The 19,878-nt window shown below is 42.8% G+C and overlaps 1 long non-coding RNA gene across 5 annotated transcripts in view; it reads right to left on the bottom strand.

The window, feature by feature from the left end:
- Positions 1-19,878, bottom strand: part of LOC131411025 (uncharacterized) — a 103,783-nt gene that overhangs the window by 33,376 nt on the left and 50,529 nt on the right. For 4 of the 5 annotated variants that reach the window (XR_009221459.1, XR_009221456.1, XR_009221455.1 and 1 more), the window contains exon 3: positions 10,781-10,851. This is a non-coding gene — a long non-coding RNA (uncharacterized LOC131411025). Of the gene's footprint in view, positions 1-8,760; positions 8,836-10,780; positions 10,852-19,878 lie in introns of all 5 variants that reach the window. The other variant, XR_009221457.1, reaches the window with a different exon arrangement.

A 19,878-nucleotide genomic window follows, 5' to 3' on the forward strand; every position in this document is an offset into this window, starting at 1 on the left:
TCCATGCTTGAAGAAAACGCCTCAGCCTTACATCAAAAGACAGATGAGAGACTGCAATGTATATGCCATATGTGTGAGCAATGCATTTATCATTTTTTTGGAATTTCTACTTTAACTGAGATTTCTTTGGTTGCTTATTGTTACCTTGATTGAGCACGTACTATTTGCCAGACACAGTAATACCTCTCTACTCACATTATCACTGATTTGCACGGCAACCCTGCCAGGTAGTATCGTTAATCCCATTTCATAGATAAAGTCTCTGAAGCTCTGTTGCTCAGTTAAGTTGTTACTTGCCTCAGGCTACACAGAAAGTGCTATAGCTGGATACAAACCCAGGTTCCTCTGGCTCCAAATCCCAGGGTCTTTCTACCATATCACCTTGAAGTGATTTATTCAAAGTAACTAAGGTCTTCCTATTATAAACCTAATTTACTTTCCATTACATCAAGTTAACCGAATATCTTAATGAACTAACCAACCACCAGGTCTGATTGCATCAGATAAGAATAAACTAAAATAAAATTGAATAAATAAATGGATACATACACAAACTAACTTAAGGGAAATAAACCAAAATGTCAGCATAGTAGGTCAATAGCCTAATTATAGATGACAATTATACATTATATGATTATAGTTATAGATAATAGATTTACACTTATATTTTGTATTTATACTTTAACTTTATTATTTTACACTTCTACTTAACATATATTTTAATTTCTACTGGCCCAATTATTTGCATTTCCTATCCTGGGAAGTCTCCTCCTGATATCAGGTTATCTGAGAGGTGAATTTTAATCAGAATGTTGATTGGTGAACATAGAGTAAAAATTTCCTTGGGAGGATGTTTTATGTAAACTCTAGAAGAGCCCAATGAAATATCCCTACTCCATAACCACATACACTGCTCTGATGACCAGATAATGGAATCCCCAAATTTAGTATCCTTTTACCATCAAAAGTATGAGGTCCATTGGAGTAGAGAAAGTGATGAGGAACACATTGATAAGCTATATGTGATAGGCAGAAAGGCCTCCCAAAGATGTCCAAGCCCTGATCCCTGGAACCTGTGAATATGCTTCCTTACGTGGCAAAAGGGACTTTGCAGATGTGATTAAGGTAATGGACATGGGTTATCCAGGTGGGCCCCCTCTATCACATGAACCCTGAGAAGCAGTGAATTATATTTTCTGTCATATACTCGTTTTTATTTTCTGCATCTCAACATTGAATAATTGTTCCTTATATAATTATGGGAAAATGTTGTGAATTCAGATGTAAAGAAAAAAAGAGAAATAGAAAATAATTCCCCAAACTACAAGACCTGAGAATGAAGCAGGCTGGTTGGAGGTAGGCAGAGGAGGAGAGGGTAGAAACTTTGTCAGGACTATTTAGGTTGCAAGTGACAGAAACCAGTTCAGGTCATGTATCCGTCTCTAGGCCAATTACAGTTTCCAGTGGTTGACGCAGTGACTCTGAGTGGAAGATCCACCAAATACACATGAAATGTGGGTACTCAAATAAGGGGAGGGTCCACTAACAGAAGAAGGAGTCAAGAAATGCTTTCTAGTCAAAACAGTAGCATCTCCAATCCTAAAAGAAGAAGAGGCACAGTTGGGGAGAGGTGGCATAAAGATGGGGGGAGGAGGAGTAAAGATCACGATGACCTCAATTTTAAACTCATTCAAGTCTTTGAGTCAGAAGTTATCCCCAGTGTAGATGTCCTAAAGGCAACTGGGAATGGGTTAATAGAGAGGAAATGAGATTTGCGAGTGATCTGCATTGATGACATAGTAACTGTAGCAGTTTTGTTAAAGACTATATCAAGAGACAAAAATCTATCTCAAATTACTTTCAACCAAGCAACTGAAAAGTCCAGAGTAAAATCCAGAGGCTCAACTAGATGGAGATGCTCAAAAAATGGTGTCAGGTATGTGTCTTGCTCCATCTTCTCAGTTCTGCTTTGTCTGTGCCCTTCCCACAGAATGGTGAGAGGACCACCAACCATCTGAGTATTCATCCTACCAGATCAGCAGTGCCAGAGGAAAGAAAGCACCACCCTCGCAACAGTCCCAGAAAAAGTCCTAATGCTCTTTGGACTGCTTTTCGGCCACATCTTGAATCAGCGCCTATGGCAAGAGAGAAAAAACTATATGGATGGGCCAGCCCTGGATCATATGCCCAAGCCTGGAGCAAAGAGGAGGGGCCAGCAAGGTGTGTCAACTGAAGAGGAGTGATGAGCATTGAAAGTGGGCCCAGAGAAAAGTCCTCTCTCCTCCTCTTGCTTTGGACTTCACAGTTTGCACCCAGTATGTCGACTGAGGTGGACTGTGCCTTCTGCTGGGCACTCCATGACTGCTCACTTACTCACCCAAATTAGATTTGTACATCCACATCCTTGCCATCATAACATAGGGAGTGGTTCAGTGTCCTGGTTCTTCCCTGATGAACCAGTTCTTCCCTGATGAAAATCCTAATGTGGTTGGTTTTCCTCCAAATGTGTGTAAAACACATGATGCTCCTTTGATCAACATTATGCGAAGAACCAGATGTTTACTTTTCGCTATCCTGCAGACAGTTGGTGTTTGAATGACCTACCTGGTGTTTCATCATCCTTGTCCATTTGAATTCTGTTTTGGTGTGTGTGTTCCCACACAACTGTGTTATTTTTCTGAGATTGTTTTCTTAGACTGAACTTGAACATACTAACATAGCGTTTTGGTTTTCTATTGCTACAGCAACAAATTACCACACATTTAAAGGCTTGAAACAACACCCATTTATTATTTCACAATTTCCATCGCTCAGAAGTCTGGGCAGAGCGTGGCTCAGCTGGTTCCTCTACTCCATGTCTTCCAAGACTGAATCAAGGTGCGGGCACAGCTGCGTTCCTTTCTGGAGGCTCTGGGGAAGAATCTGCTTCCAAGCTTACTAAGTTGTTGTCAGAATTTTGTTCCTTGTGGTTGTAGGATTGAGGTTCTTTGCTGGCTGTGAGCCAGGGCTGTCTTTAGCCTCTATAGATCTCTCTTCAGGCCTTGCATGTGGCTCCCTACTAAGAACAAGCAGTGGTACTTCAAATCCTTCTCATACTTGGAACCTCCATGATTCCCTCTCCGGCCTCCTAGTCCACTGTAGGTCTGACTCCAAACAGAAAATTCTCTGCTTTGAAGGACTTGTGTGATTAGAGGGGGCCCGCTTGGATAATCCACATCCATACCTTAATCACATCTGCAAAGTCCCTTTTGCCACGTAAGGAAGCATATTCACAGGTTCCAGGGATCAAGGCTTGGACATCCTTGGGGGGCCATTCTGCCTATCACATATAGCTTATCAATTTGTTCCTCATCACTTTCTCTACTCCAATGGAACTCATACTTTTGATGGTAAAAGAGTACTATTTTGATAGTAAAAGAATACAAAGATAGTATTTGGGGAATCTCATTATCTGGTCATCAGAGTGGTTATGGAGTAGGGATACTTCATCAGGTTTTTCTAGAGTTTACATAAAACAACCTCCCAAGGAAATTTTTACTCTATGCTCACTAATCAGCATTCTGATTAAGATTCACTTCTCAGGTAACCTGATATCAGGAAGGGACTTCCCAGGATAGAGAATGCAAATAATTAAGTCAATAGAAATTAAAATATGTATTAAATATAAGCATAAATTAATATACAAATGGAAATTAGAAATATATATTAAGATAAATTAAATATAAATTAAAATGATGGCACTCTAACATCCACTGGAATTGGTAATATGAGTCAACAACCAAAAGAACGATCATGTCTAGGAGTACTTAAAACATCGAGCATCCTCATTCTAATATGGTGATCCTCTGAGAGACTGTGTCACCAGAGCCATACGGCAGCCTCATCATGGTCTGTCTTCCCACAAAATCACCACTGAAGAGAGATGTTGGAAAATAGTTTTTATAAATATGTTAATTGATGTAAGCATGGAGCTTCTCCAAGAGCGTCTATCAAGACAGAGGAGTCAGTAGCCCAGGACCTTGTGAGAAGATGCTGGTTATTAGTAGGCAGGGATGAAGAGAGGGGTAATGGATAATTCAGCCAGGAAGGAATGAGCCACCCTGTAACACGTGTTCCTTACCTAGCCTGCCTCTGTCAGCATTTTGACTAATTGGTAATGAGACCGACTTGGCATCTCAAACAATTCCTGGGGATGTTATTTATCAATGGATTTATAAATAGAACTACAGAGTGCCACCCTGTGCAATGGGAACCAAACCCACATACATATATTGTGCATATATATGCATACATATATTATACTTGTGTATATATATTTAAATAACATTCTGTGTAGGCTTGGTGCTAATTTACAATTCCTTAGGGCTCTGCTGCATCCCATGCCATCTGCTTGGCCAATGCGTCAGCATCAGAGACCTAAACCCTGCACCTTTTGTATCCGTACCATCTTGGTTTTCAAGAAGCCACACTTTTATATTATCATGTGACACTGTAGGGGCAGAAAATTTTCCCTTCTACCCTTCCAGGTTCTTTGGCTGGTCTAATAATTAAATTGACAGAAGACAGATTAACAGGAGAAAAACAAATTTAATTCCATACATACAGAAGACCCAAAGATATGAGACGCAAAAGCAGTCAGGCAGTTGATGCTTAGATGCCATCCTGAACTAAGGAGAAGGGGCCTGGGGCTTCAAAGGGGAGGAAGACAATTCACAGGAAGATGAGATGAGCAGATGTTTGGTAAACAGATGTTGGCCCTGCCATGTAAGTCAGTCTTTCAGGTAAAAAGTTATCTCTGGGAATAGCTCTCTTTCTGGGCCAGGCCCCTATCTGAATTCTTTCAGGCAGTTAAGGAGGAGGTAAAAAGCTCTTCCTGAGTCTGCTGGGTCTTGAGTGCCAAAGTGGCACGTTCTGGGGTGCATATTCTGCTCAACACCAACTACCACTTTTCCTTACAGATCATAGCTAGATTTCCGGAACGGGTGCTCCTCATCCTGCTTCATCACTTCACATCAGAATTTTTGGAATTGTACTACTTTTATTACTATGTTACTTTCTTCTGTATTTTTTTTTTACTTTTTCTGCTTATGGTTATTTATTATTGTATTACTTTTATCACTCAGCTAGAATTTGTGCACTCTCTGTAGACTCCTAAATCATCAGTTTAGGAAGAGAACCAGGAGGTCAAAGAGGAAAGAGGAGCTGCTCGCCAAATTCCCACTGCAGCTGGACACCACGAGTACATCACAGGACAGGTCAGCTGCCTAGGACTTTCATAACAGCTTGATTTTCATTAGATTCTCCTCCAACTTTTTCATAATCTAGGCTTCCTGCCCTGTGTTAATTATATTTCTGACCCAAAATCAACAAAGAGGCTACATGTTGTGATGGAAAATGTGCTGGACCAGACACCAAGAACTGTGAGGGTTAGGGCCAACTCTGGAGCTAGCCAGCTGTGTGATCTTGAACAAGTCCCTTCACCTCCCAGAACCGTGTCCCCTCACTTCTTCAACAAACAGCTAATTAAATTATGTCTATAATTCTTCCTGGTCAAAGTGCATCATTCTTTGATCCTGATTCCCTTTCTTCTTCTACTAATACACCGTATATAACAATGTAGTCTACAATGCTTATACACCAGGCTAAGTTGTTATTACTATTTCTTACAAAGCATAAATTACTACTCATGAACTATGTAACACTAAAAATGAACACTACGTGCAATTTCGAAAACAACTTTGTTAAATTTATTTCAGGTATGATGCAGCAAATGAGGTATTTAACATACCACTGTGAGGGTAAACCTTGGTTTCAAAACCCAGCAAATAAAAACTGGATCTGAAAAACTGGAGCTAAGGTTGGCTAAGGTCCATCACCTTTATGAGAGTAGAGGGACTTAGAACATACCATTTTCCTGAGAACTGGGCATAATCTGGAGCAAGAGGGCAGGGGGTGGTAAATTGGTGGAAAATTAAAGAAACCTTTTCCCTAGCTGTTTGATTTTTCACGCTGTTGAGTTTGAGGTTACAGTCTGTAACTCGAATGTGAAACATCACTGGGAGGAAGGGAACTCATTTAATATTGTTAGTTGTGGAATTATAACTAGGCGTAAAGCAAAGAAAGCAGTTATCTATTATTCATTCCTTCTGAATAGACATTTCCTGTCTGTGAATACAAAGCATGACTAGAATTCACTTGCTAAAACTCAGAGATGCTACAAGAGAACATTTCACTTTCATTTGATCTGACCTTGTATATGATAATGGAGATTCTTTAAAACATTGATGCTTGTCTGTTCTCCTTATATTGCACCCCCGAGAACTATTCCTACCTCCGGCCCCAGAGTGGAGAAAATTAACATTAGAGGGTTTCAGTGACTTGTCCAAGCCATGCCAATTCTCTGTCTCTTTGGGCAATCCTGAACAGATGCGGCCATAAAACCCAGTCAAGTTAGTCATCTACGCAGTGTTGGGGGAAGAGGGAGAATCTCCCTCTGCCCTTTCCCTTAAGGTTCTTAAGGCTGGCCAAATAATTAACAAGACAGGTTAGCAGGAGAAATTAATACCAAGTTTAATAACATGTATACATGGGAGAAACTCAGAAATGAGCAACTCGTCCCTCTGTCTAAGCTGCTTGCTTAAGTATTGCAGCTAAAGGCGAGGAGCGTGTTGGGGGTGGGTAGTGGCCTGGGACTTCAGAGGGCAGGAGGACAATTCTTTTCAGGGTCATCTATAGATAATGTGGTCAGGGAGAGACAGAGTTTTTGATAAAAGGGGCTTGGTGCCCCTCCCATTGTAACATCTATTTTACATTATCTTTATAGCCATCATGATAGAAGATCTGTTCCAGGAAGGAGCCACCATGTCAAATTCTTTAGGCAGTTAGTGGGGGAGGTCAAATGTCCTTCAGAGAAAACAATCAAGGTAAAGAGATATATTTCAGGGTGGCCAAATTTTGATCTCCCACAGCAGCCATATGTGACCACCTATGTTACATGAAGGATTTCTCTCACTTCATGAGCCCACCTAGCCGGCATGTCAGATTGACCAGAAATTAACATACTTCTTTGTTCATTCCAAGTGTCTCTAGCTGCCGAGTGAACCTGCAAAGATGGCTTCCCTTTAGCACGGTGACAGAAAAGAAGTGTCCTGACTAGAGACACTGTACAGAACACAGATGTACTAGACATAGACGCACCAGACACAGATGAGCCCCAGGCCCAACTGCTAAGTCATGTGCCCTATCTCCTGACCAAGGCCTTGACTGAACCAAAGCATATGACCCCAAGCTGCAAAGAACCTCAGGAAACAGAGATAAGACTCCCCTTCGTTTTTGTCTTTTGTTTTTGCTTTCTCCAATTAAATTATGCACTAAATCAACTTTAAAATTCAGTCAGATTTGACCTAGAATTTAATCACAGAGTCAGTTTTGACCTAGAATCTAATCTACTCATTTTCTAAAAATTATTAAATCAGAACATAATCTCATTGAATTGATACGTCATCCAGTTTAAGACCTCCAAAAATTGATGGCTAGATGGATGGATAGATGGGTGGGTGGGAGGATGGATGGATGGATGGATAGATGGTTTGATGGATGGATGATAGATGAATAGATGAGATGGATGAGTTCTCTTTCCTGGACTGTAGTTACTGGCTCCAACCTCTAGGAGTACATAATGTACCTCTTCATGTAGATACCACCTTGCTAAAAGCCTGCGCTGATTGAAAAGTGAATGTAAATTTTCTGTGATGAGCTTTTTATCATGTTCATAAGAAGGGGACGTCTGATATAAAGTAGTAAAACAAGAATAAACAAACTCACAATTTGGAGTAGCAGCTCTGGGGACAATAACAAGGTTTTCCAATCTCCCAGATCATAATTACCAGTGTAAAGAATTAAAGGGAAGTTCAGGAAGGAGTGCTTAAACCTTTTGTAAATTTAAAAACAAGTAATGATCTCCATTGCTGTTCTCCAGGTTTATTCAAATTTGGACAATTAGGACAATTAAACGTAAAACAGAGACAGTTCTAAAGAGGGAGCTGCAACAAAGCAGAATAATTGCTTATACGAGCTATCAAATTTACATAAAAAAAGATTAAAAAGCTGATTTACATTTAAAAAACAAGATCAGGCAACATCTAAAATAGATAACACAACCCGCTGAGAAAAGCTCTTTTCATCAATAAAGGAGAAGCAAAGGTGATTATACATAACAAAACTAATCTTCTATATTGCGTTAATCACCTAAAACCACTTTAACTGTTTATTTGGGAACTGTTATGTGAAAAAAAAATATTGCATGTGAAAGTGTCTAATTTCCAGGTTGCAATAAAACATAGACACCATCAAGACCCTGCTCACACACTCCCTGTTCCTCACCTGCTCTCTTCTCTAGATCCTGTCTTCTCTTGGTTATCAAATTGTTCACCAATTACAAATCCACTCATTCCAGACTTAAAAATTTGCCACGTAATTGGTTTAACAGATGCCTCCAGGATAGCTGTTCTGTTTATTGTTAAAGCATCTCATGAACAAAGTAAAATGTAAAGACTTTTCCTTCCTAGACTGAGCACCTATGTGACATTTTGAGCTTTTTTCAAAACAGAGAAAACATAATTACCTGAATTTTAATATGTGCCATCACCAGATCTTTTGTTAATATTTACTATTTTATTGTGTGTGTGTTTTCAAGAATAGCTATTTATTCATTAGTTAGGTACATTCATGATTTGAGCTTGAGGAATCAAAAACACTTACACATATCTCAAAATTGAGGGATCAATTGACATTAATAAATATGTTATTGTTCTTAGATCTTCTTGTTAAATCACCCTAGAAGTTAAGAAGAAAATTACAATTATCCCAGTCACGAATTTGAGTTGATTAAGAAAAACAGCAAGAAGGTAGAAATTGGGAGAAATTTCCATTTCAGTCCACTTATAAAGAAGCAATGAAATGCTGATGATGTTGAAAGCTTTCAATATACCCCATGATGGGGCTCAGGACACACTAGCCCAAAATATGGACCCCGGGTGTATTGAATGGTTTAAGCTGAAGGAGTCTGAGAAACAGCAGGGGCAGGAAGGATTCTCTGACCCTCCCTGAAGCAAGCCATAACACCCTCCTATGAGAGGGGCCCTCCCTCTACCCGAGGAAGGAGCATCCTTGTCTCTGAGGAAGGAGGGATGCTGAGAGAAGTCTGGACAAACAGGCCTTGCTCTGTCTCCCCAGTTTACTCCCTTAGCTCACACCCTTCATCCTATCATGTTTCCACAACTTCTACTCTTCATCAAACCTCGCGCAAAAACACAGGTTTACTGTTTCCTCAGGTCTTCCTTTTCTTACGAAGGCTCCCGTGTCATTTACAACTTATATTAAATAAATTTGTATGCTTTTCTCTTATTCATCTGTCTTATGTTAGAGGGGCCCCAGCCAAAAACCTAGAAGAGTAGAAGGAAAAGACATTTTTCCTCCCCTATGCAAGACACCAAGATAAACAACATGAATGAAAACAAAATCCAAACTTAAGAGAAGATAGAGTTGACTTTAAATTATTTTACAAATTCTCTCAAAACTTGTCCATACATTCCTTTAGCTCCTCTGTCTTAAAACTCTTCATGTGAAAAGTGCCTACTATATGTTGTTTACATGGAATAGTTCCAATTGCACATATTTGTGAATCAAATAGAAAGTATTTGTATGTTACAAAGGCACCAAATATTATCTAGCCAAGTTGGGCATCACTTTTTTTAGTCAAATGAATCCAGTTTCTCACTCATTTCTATTATAAATAGGAAATTCCACAGGAAACAGAAAAGAGAGCTTATGGCAAAAAAAAAAAATATATGGTGGGAAGGGGGTCAGCGCTGTGGCCTCTCCTGAGCTGTGGTACCCGGAGTCCTGAGCTCCCAGAAACTGAAAACATCGTGTGCTTTCACTGCGGAAAGGCATCAATTAACACCTCCCGTCATCACGTCTGTAAATTTGTAACTTCCCACATCTGATTTATTTAAAAGTAACACAATAATAAAAAGTGTCACAAAAGGTAGAGGTTAAGGACGGGCCATCAACCCTCACACACACAGAGTGAAACAACAGCACGGCAAGAACTCGTGTGACAACAGGATTCCGACACTGTAAACCTTTCCCAATACTCTGGTCGTATAATGCACCTCCTTCCACGGGAACAGTCCTAAAGCACTTCCCAGGGATCAGAAAAGACAGGGACTGAATCCGAGACAGAGGGAGCGACAGCCAGGTTCCAAAATGAAAAGATGAACTAGAAACTGAAAGTCACCCTGAATCCCTTGGATAAAGGTCCTATAAATATTTATTACTGTTGTTATTATTACAGTAAAACATGCCTCAGCTCTCAACACAACTATTTCGACTGGACGAGCAGTGCACGCAGGGAGAGAAGATAAAAGCTTGCTGTCACAGAGTAGCCATGTGAACTGGAATCTAGTCAGCATTCGTCACGTAATATTTGCAAATGTCCACAATATGCTGATATATGAAATGCAGAAAAGACACAGCATGTACTTTAAGAAGTATGGAAGGTACAAGGTAAGACAGGGCAAAAACATACAGAATAATAAGACACGAAAACATATAACAAGAGATGCAATAAACAAAAGAACAAACAACGTGGATGAATCTCAAGATGTAACAACGAGTGAACGAGGCCAGATATAAAGGAATACACAGTGTATGAGTCTATTAAATGAAGTTCAAGAAACACAACTCGTCTGTCATTGGAAGTCCAAAGAGCGCTTACCTGTTCCTGGTAGGTGGACGATAATGGGCTGAGAAGGAAACGGCCTAGGTCTTGATCCAGGTGGTGCTTTCCTACAAAAATACATTTGTAAAAATTCATCAACCTGCACCCTTAAGATGTGTGCCCTTTATGTATGTTATTCCACACATTTTTTTTTAAATGTTTAAATAAAGAAATGCTACAGGTGCCACCTCTGTGGAATTCTCATGAGCAGATGTCAGAGGGATGCAGGAGTGACTGGAGTGAGCAGAGAGGGGCAGGGGCCCTCAGAGAATGTTCCAAGAGTGTGGTTTCTGTATGCTAAGGGACTTGATTCCGCAGAGAGGAAGGGAGAGGACATTCCCCACAAAGGAATAGTAAGAGGCTCCTAGATAGTCCTAGACCATGTTTCCAAGTCATTAAAAATACCATGGACCTGTGACTACAGCAGAAGGCTCAGGGATGAAAGATCCTGCAAAACGCTCTCAGCAGAACAAACGGCGGATGGCTTCTATGACACAAGAATTTTAGTGACATAAGCTATCCCAAGATGGTTTAGGGTCAGAATATTTAAAGTCTTCTCACAACGGGTGAAAGTCGGAGCTCAAACAACTGCTTAAGTCCACAGACATCGCAGATGCATTCTTCAAAATGGCATCTATTTCTTCCGAGAGCACACTGAGAAACAGCCATGCCAAATCGACTGCAGGCACAGAAGAGGAAGAGTGCCCTTCTCTCTCTGCCTCTCACACCCACCATTTCTTCAACAGTAAGATCAGCAGGGGGCTGGGCTCCCTGAAACAGAGCCTGAGACAGAATTCAGGGGTTCATGATTTACTGAGAATGTACTCGAAAGCAAAAAGCTGTCAGGAGGTGAGGGAAGCAGGCTGGGGAAGAGGAGGGAGGCCCCGAGAGGCGAATCTCTTCAGGCAAGAAATCTCACTTTTTGTACTCGTCCTGTCAATCATTTACTACAGCTGGGTGGAGAGGACAGTAACCTCCTGCAAAGAGGCCCTGTTGGCCCAGGGCAACTCTCTGGAGAAAGGGAAGCCATATGATATTAGCAGCCAACACTCCAGGAAGCTGGGGATGTGTGTGGCCTGCTAGAGGGATCCAGGCTGGGCAGTGTCCACTACCGTAGCTACTCGAGCACTACACCCAGCTTTAAATAGCAGTTCCCATTGGCAATCACATCAGCCCATTACCTTCACACAATCCTCATGATCTGTACAGCCAACAACTAAAAAAATCATTTGGTTTTTCTACAAAACAAATCTCATCTTAATAGCCAAGACACAGATTGGTTTCGGTGACATTCGCATCTCCTGTGTTAGCAGCAGTAGTAAAATTAACAGATGATCATCAGCACTGGGCTGTGGCAGTGGGCTCCAGTTTGCCTTCAGAAATGACTTTCCTTCAGATCCCGGGGAAATCTGGGAGTAAGAGAGAAACAGAATGAAAGTTCAAGAGGGGGACAGAAAGTGTCTCTTCTCAAACTGTAAATCATAGAAATTGAATTAGATCATCTCAAATTGAGGGACAAAAAGCAGTTATAGATCCATTTCACGACACTGGCTGACATGGATTCCATTTGTGACTCACTGAGCAGCATTACTTATTCTGAGTGCTCCTCTGACAATGCAAGCACTTAACATGAAGACATGTGTAACATTACAGGAGGATAAAGGAAAGAGTGAAATCCTGTGGTTTGCCTAGAAAGCAAACTCTGAGCATCAGGCATATGCATTTCTGAGTCTGCTCTCAGTGTCTGTTAAATTTTCCTTTTTGCATAGCTCAAAATTTATAAGATCCTATTCTCTTTCCAGATGCAATCAACAAAATCAAATCATTTCTATCTCAGCCTTAGGGCGATAGATCAATAGCAGAAGACTATAAGGTAACTGGATCAGCCAGGGATCCAGCTAGGGTAAGTGAGGAGACTTCAATGACTTTAATTGTGGGTATGGGTAGGGCTAAAAGAAACCAACAAGAATGGTGAAGCACGCTGGAGCCAGCAACAGTGGAGCTGTCACCAGCCCTGAGTGAGAAGAGTAAGAGAGTGGAGCAGAAGCTGCAGAGAGGGGCCAGATCGATCCCAAGAGCTGAGGCCTCCAGGAGAGGACGGGACCCCCTGCGAAAGCAAGCTGGGCGAATAAACACCCCACCCCGGCCTTCTCCCACCTTCTGATCACCTGTCAGGGCTACCCTTGTCCCATTGCATCCAGAAGTGAGGGAGCCAGGGTCTGCCCAATGCAGCCCACACAGGGCACAGAGCAGGCAGGAGAAGGGTAGAGAGCAGGTCTAGGGCAGCAAACAGATAAAATCCAGCACGATATCCAGCTATCCTAAGCATGGAATTGATATCTTTTATAAACAGGTTGAAGTCATAGTTTTAAGAAAAAAAAGTAGTTCCTTCAATTTATTCCTTGTGGGAAGCGCTTCATATGTTATTGGTAATATACAACAACTGCTGTACATCAGGCACTTACCAGATGCTTTACTGGTTAGTTATTTATGCTATTTAATCCTCATAATAACTGTGTGGTGGGTAAAATTAGCTTTGTTTTGTAAATGATCAACTTGAGGCTTTGCAGGGCCTAGTACCTGGCTTCACGTACACGGGGAGGAAGAGCAGGAGCCGAGTTGAGACAGAACTCTGTGACACCACAGCCACGCGCTCTCCTCTGTCCTGCTTCCTACAACAATGATGCTGCCGTTGCTCAAAACACTTCAGAAGCCCTCCTCTGAGTTGCTTTCAGGAGTCTTACCCCCTTCCCAAAATCAGTCTCGTGACTTTATAGTCACACATTTTTAACAACAACAAAAGGAGACGGCGATGATTCATCCTCATCATGTTCACCAGATGTAAGGCCAGATGACGCTCGACTGTTTCTAAAGTCAAATTAGATTCACCCTTAAAGGACTGAGGATATTAAAAATAAGCTTTGAAAGATAACTCCAAGAGAGAAGCCTCAAAAACAACCTCTGCAATGCCAGACATCCCAATTCAGAAAGTGGCACCTTTAAAACCAACAGGGGTTTTCTCACAGAATAATCCAGGCCTCCAAAAGAGGCCCACTGCTTATTTATAGGAGCAGGAAAATCAGAAACAACCTAAATCTCCAAATATAGGGCAATTAGTAAATAAATGTGTTTGTGTACCGCCTCCCTCCACTGCACCCTACCCTTCATCAGATGGAAACCAACACAGGCGGGAGCTCGCTGCCTTTGCCAACTGCTCCACCCAGCTCCATGCACCGGGCTGGGCGCACAGCAGACCCTCATAGATATCTGCTGAATGAATGTATGGAATTCCCCTTCCTTCCTAGAGCATAACCTCCGTGTTAAGTATCCCACATCCTTTGATGTCATTCTGCATGAAGAAGAACTGATAACAATGAACACAAAGTGTTTTGTTCCTTCACATATAAGGCCAGCAAATAATCTACAGAATTATATATGGGAAAGTAAGAAAATAAATAACCCCCTACTCCTTTCATCCTCTACACCACACCCCCGTCCAGCTTCCCTCTCTCCCTCACACACTCGAGTGTCAAAACAATCACCAGTTCTGTTTGGCAGACATCAAGCATCCTTTTCTTGCAAGGCCATCCAAAAAATAATGAGTATTATTACATCTCCTCCACAGCTAATACTAAAAGTGCTAAGAGAGATAGCACTTTGCTGGTTCGCATCTAAAATTTAGACAATCAACCATGAATGCCTCAGGCTGATCACATGCTGGGAGAAGCAATAATAATACGTCTGGCCAGAGTTCCCTGCCAACTGGAAGGCCCAGGTTGGGGAGCAGATGTGCTGTGGAGGTGATACATTTGGCTTTCAGTGGGGAGGGTCTGTGGGCCTCATCTGTCTTCCGCACCCCTACTGGTCAGCTCAGAGATCAGCACTAAGGCCAGCTGCTTCAGGACAAGCTCTTGTGTGTATCCTCCGGGCACAGGGAGAGAAGCCCCCTAAGGAGGAGGCTTTGCTCACAGGCTCCTCTTTTTGGTGTGGAGTCCACTCTTCCTTTCCCCACAGCCAGGGTTTCGTGGCATTCTTCTAGGTGGCATTCTTCTTCTAGGGAGACTTCATTGCTCCCCTGCTCTGCTAGGAAAGTCCAACTCCTGCATATGGAAGCAGCCTGCAGGCTGCAGCCAGGCGGGCTGCAAGCCACAGATGATCCTGTGCAGAATCAATAAGCCTCTGTCGCTGCCACGAGAGGGGGACCCTGAGCTTATCAGCTGCATCATGATAAGTACCTATTTGCCTGACAGCTCCTCAATCAATAACTTTGTTATTGTTTGCATTATCCGACTATAAGTTTGGTCAATATACCCAGCTAATGGGTAACACGAGGCAGGATTGCATTTCAATTTTTTTTTAAGTTTAACTCTCTCTGCACCAGGTAGAACGAGTCACTAAGCGAACCTCACTGGCTCTACTTCTGCCTTTGCTGAGTTTTACGGAACCCCTCCAAGACATGGGCTGTCTGGAGACAAGGAAATTAATGCTGCCCAGGTCTAAACCAAATTGAATAAACCTTGCATCTCTTTGCTATTATTTTTATTAGGTTTTCACAAGGACGGGCAGATGTTTTTGTGTGTGTGTATGTGTGTGTTTCCTTTACTTAAATCACTGGAGAGAAGAGAATAACCTCGCTAGTATGCAGTCACGATGCGCAACACAAATGGTATCAGCTGGGTGAAAAATGTGTGTGGATCTAAAGAGGTCTGAACCCCTTGGCACGATTAGCCTAAGATATATATGGTAACACCAATATAGAAATACATATTCTTGAATCTTGCCACAAATCAGCTCCGTGCCCATATCAGAAGGGCCCTGGCCATTGTTCGAGAACCATGATCAAATGGCCCAGCACGTGGCAGTGGTTCCAGCTGGCCTCCCACCCTTCTCGAGATTGCACGGGGCTCTTATATGCGATCGGGCCCACAAGGTTATGGCTAATAATAAAAAAAGAAACAAAACTCATAGTAACAAACGTGTAATTGTCACATTAAAAATATTTACTAGTTTCTCCAGTCCAGATTTAGTGGCAACCCCAAGTACAGAGGGAATAAACAAACTGCTCACTTACCAGAATGAGCCTGGTAGTATCATCACCTACTTCATCATTCTGCCTTTTAGTGCCTTTTTTCCCCTTTTTTTGATTGGTTCTAATTATTTATGTATAACTGCATTGGTAATGGGGTATAAATATACAGATCACAGGAAGGTTTCTTTTTAATAAATTAACTTTAAAACTCGGCTATAGGATTTTCAAATTGCAAACTGCTGCTTCCTAGTTCCTGAGCTTGTGGATCCCAGAGCCCCCCTTCCAGCCCGTCCAGCCTTGCCCCTGGTTGTACAGCTGTGGCCCAGAGAGGTGAGTGACTGCCCAGGTCACGCATCTGTCCTCTCAGCAGTGGGTCAACTTCCTGCCATCAGCTCCCAGCTCTGCAGGACTGCCACACACTGTTTGCCTCTGCTGTCCTGTTTCTCCACTTCTGATCCCTCATGGGTTCATTTCTTTGTCTTTCATTAGAGAGAGCATGGGGATAATGGGCAGCCGCTTAGAACGAGCAAACACTTGACCTCTATCGCATCTCTGACCGTTGGTTCAGACCTTCTTTGTAATTTGCAAGGGAGAGGAAGACAGAAGGAGAGGGAGGAAAACAAGACAGTGCCAGAGGAAGGAATAAGGCAAAGGGGTGAGGGGGTGATTTGTGTCCATCTGCTCAGACACAGGAGACGTGGATAAACACCCTCCAAAGCCCTCCTTCCCTCCCCCTCTATTACCTTCACCTAAAGTCCCAACGAGAATTGATCCAGCCAACAAACAGATCCAAAGGGGCTAAGGGGGCTGACACGGATGTATCATGGGAAATAATGAGTCATGGAAAATTATGAATGAAAACCAAGTGTAACCAACATAGGGCTACAGATGGGAGGGGTGGTGACAATTCCAAGGCATCAACTCCTTCATTTCACATCACGACTGACAGGGTTCAGGACACACTGCCCCAAAATGTGACACCTTGTACTGTACATTGAGTATTTTAAGCTGAAGGAGTTTGAGAAAACGGCAGGTGCGGGAGGGACTCTCTGACCCTCCCTGAAGCTGGTCATAACACCCTCTCGTGAGGGGGCCCTCCCTGTACCCGAGGAAAGAGCATCCTTGTCCCAAGACGGAGGGACGCTGAGAGGTGTCCTCTGGAACCACAGGCCTTGCTCTGTCTCCCCAGTTCCCTAACACTTAGCTCACACCCTTTGTCCTATCACGTCTTCCCATGACTCCACTCCTCACCAAACCCAGCATAAAAACACTCAGTTTTAACCATTTCTTCAGTCTTCATTTCCTTGTGAAGGCTCCCGTATCACATACAACTTACACTAAGTAAATCTGTATGCTTTTCTCCTGTTAATCTGTCTTTGTCAGTTTAATTTTCAGACCCAGCCAGGGACCCTAAGAGGGTCAAGGAAAACTTTTTTCTCTGCTGCATGACATTCATCCCAGAACCCATGCTCCCGAGTGCCCTCATCTGGGCCACACCATTAGGACCAGGGTTCTGGCACCGGACACGGAGGGGCTGACTGAGGTTACTTCTTCAGCCTCCTGTCCTGTGGCTAAACCGAAGGCTATGGTTTCACACTGATGTCCTGCTCTTTTCTTTCACTCAAGGGATCCTATCTTTAAATTCTGGGAGGCGTGGAGAGAGGTGGCTACTGAGAGATGCTGCATGAGCAGCAATCACGTTTAAGCCCGTGAACCTCAGACCGAGTTCCGTGAGAAAGGAGGGGCAGCTGGGTTGTGCAGGGCCTTCCCGGGGTGCGTGCTGAGTTGGTGACATACTCGGTCCCCACGTTCCTAACAGCCTCTCACTTTCCCTTCTGTGTAGACGTGATTTCCCGTGTGGCACACTCCACGAGCTTGGATCCCAAGTTCTACAGCTGTCCCCTTCATGAATTGGTAGGTTTAGTTCATGATTTACCCTCCAAACACCATCTCGATACAGCACTGACTCCAGGCTCCCAAGGCCCGGCTGGCAAGACACAGGATTCTGTGGAAGTAAGTTCTCTCAAGAAAGTCTGTCCTTGGCACTGTAAGCTGAAACACGGCAATTTCAGCCTCTCTGGCCACGTGTTCACGTGTGTTCCTTGCACACAGAATCCAGGTGGAAGGTCAGAGCTGTGTCTGCCTCTACACTGACTTCTTGCTGTGAGGCTGGTGGGGAATTGCCTGACTCCCAGATGTCTACATTAGGCCTACTAACACGTCTCCCAGTTCTCCAGCAGCCACAGCCCTTGAGCCAGGTCAGCTCTGGGGGAGAGAAGTTTGCTTCTCCTTCCTGTAACCTTGGGACTGATTTAATTAAGCATCTCCTGCAGCCACGATTCTGAGTCTGAAGCGCATTCTCGCGGCAGCCCTTGGCCGTGCTGTTTTTCAGTGATCTGCAACGCAATAAGCTAAGACGAAACACCACTCTGAGCGTCTGCTGCCACCCTGAGAGCAGTTCCAACAGTGCATTTGTCTCTGAACGTGTAACCGCAGCGGGTAGCCAGGTGGGCCAAGGTTTCCTCTGGTAACAGCACCATCCTAGAAGTCGGAGGAGGGGATGGCTGAACTCCCTGGGCTCCTGCTGGGAGCAAATGACCCTTTAAACCTTATTTTATAAATCACAAATTCTTTTTTTTCAAGATTAAAACCAACAACAAGAAAACGCTCACACATAGAGGTGGGAGGGCTGAGGAAAGTGAGGGGAAAAGGAGACAGGATGTCACAGGTACCTGTCCTCGGTCTGTTCCTCGTGACTTTTTGTTCCACTGTCAGGTGCCGGACGTACTCTGCAGTCTGACAATCCAGACCCCCCAGGCTGCCACCTAGGAACGAATGAAACCAAATTTCCCATAGGAAATGCCCTTTCCTAGTCTCTCAAAGGCTTCCGCCTCAAAATGAAATCTGACAAAAGAAACAAATTAGCTTGAATTGCAGCACTAAAATCTTTGGATTGCTCAGATAAAAATCTGCAGAGTTGTTGCGATGGAGCACAACCATCTTCCTCAACCTGGGGAAAAACTCGAAGTCCTCCGTCCTTCAGCTGTCCTTGCTGTCATGGTGCACCGTTTTCATCATCATCTGAAGATGATGAACTCAGGAAGGACACCAACCTGAGCGCCCACAGAGGCCAGGCAAGTCACACACATGAATGAAGCTGGACCAGTGAGAAATTTTATACGATCGCTCCAGATTTTCAAACGTTAGCAACTCATTTGATTAAAAAATCCACCACTGTTCCTTTCATGTTGATTGAGCACTTTCTATCTTATAGGTCCATGCTGCTATTACCTTCAGTTCACCGACGGAGAAATGCGAGCCTCTCAGTGGCAGAACCAACCCCTGCCCACAGCTGAGGCCACATTTTATCCACGACACTAAACTGCCTAGGAGTTTATAGATAGAGAAACTGAGGCACACCGGGGCTAACTAATGTGACCAGGATCATAAAAGAGCAGGGCGATTTTTCAAAAATAAATCATCAAACTACAGAAACTGAGAGTAGAATGGAAAGGAGATGTGCTGGAAAAGAAAAGAGAAAGAAAGAAATATAAGAAAAAAAGATACACGTCACTGTGAGACCATAACAACCTCGTCCTGATGGTTGCCTAGACCAAGAGATAAAGATGTTTTATTGAAAAAATTACGAATTTTCAAGCATAAATAATGATGCTTCTATTATTATTCCTTTTTGTCGAAACCAAACCGTGGAAGAAACTCACAAGAATATCTGCAAGGTTCAAATTTAGTCGCCATTCTGTGATTTATGTAGGCAATGCTGCCCTCTCATGGCCAGCTTCTTAAGAACATGATCCTGCGTTTAAAATCAAAACATTTTTAGGTTCCTTATTTTCCCAAAGTACTCTGAAGAATTTTGCATTCATTTAGCATCATATATGTGCATATAGTGTATTATTTACACAGCACAATACCCTCTGCACATTTTTATATCTAACCTGGGATTGGGCTTGTACCATTTTTACATGTGTTTTATAGGGCATTGGAGGAAATGAATGGGAAATAAATCATGGTGCTACTGGGCTCCGGAACTTTCAGAATTCAGTTC

Source organism: Diceros bicornis, chromosome 10 (assembly GCF_020826845.1).
Source record: "Diceros bicornis minor isolate mBicDic1 chromosome 10, mDicBic1.mat.cur, whole genome shotgun sequence".
Lineage (NCBI taxonomy): Eukaryota > Metazoa > Chordata > Mammalia > Perissodactyla > Rhinocerotidae > Diceros > Diceros bicornis.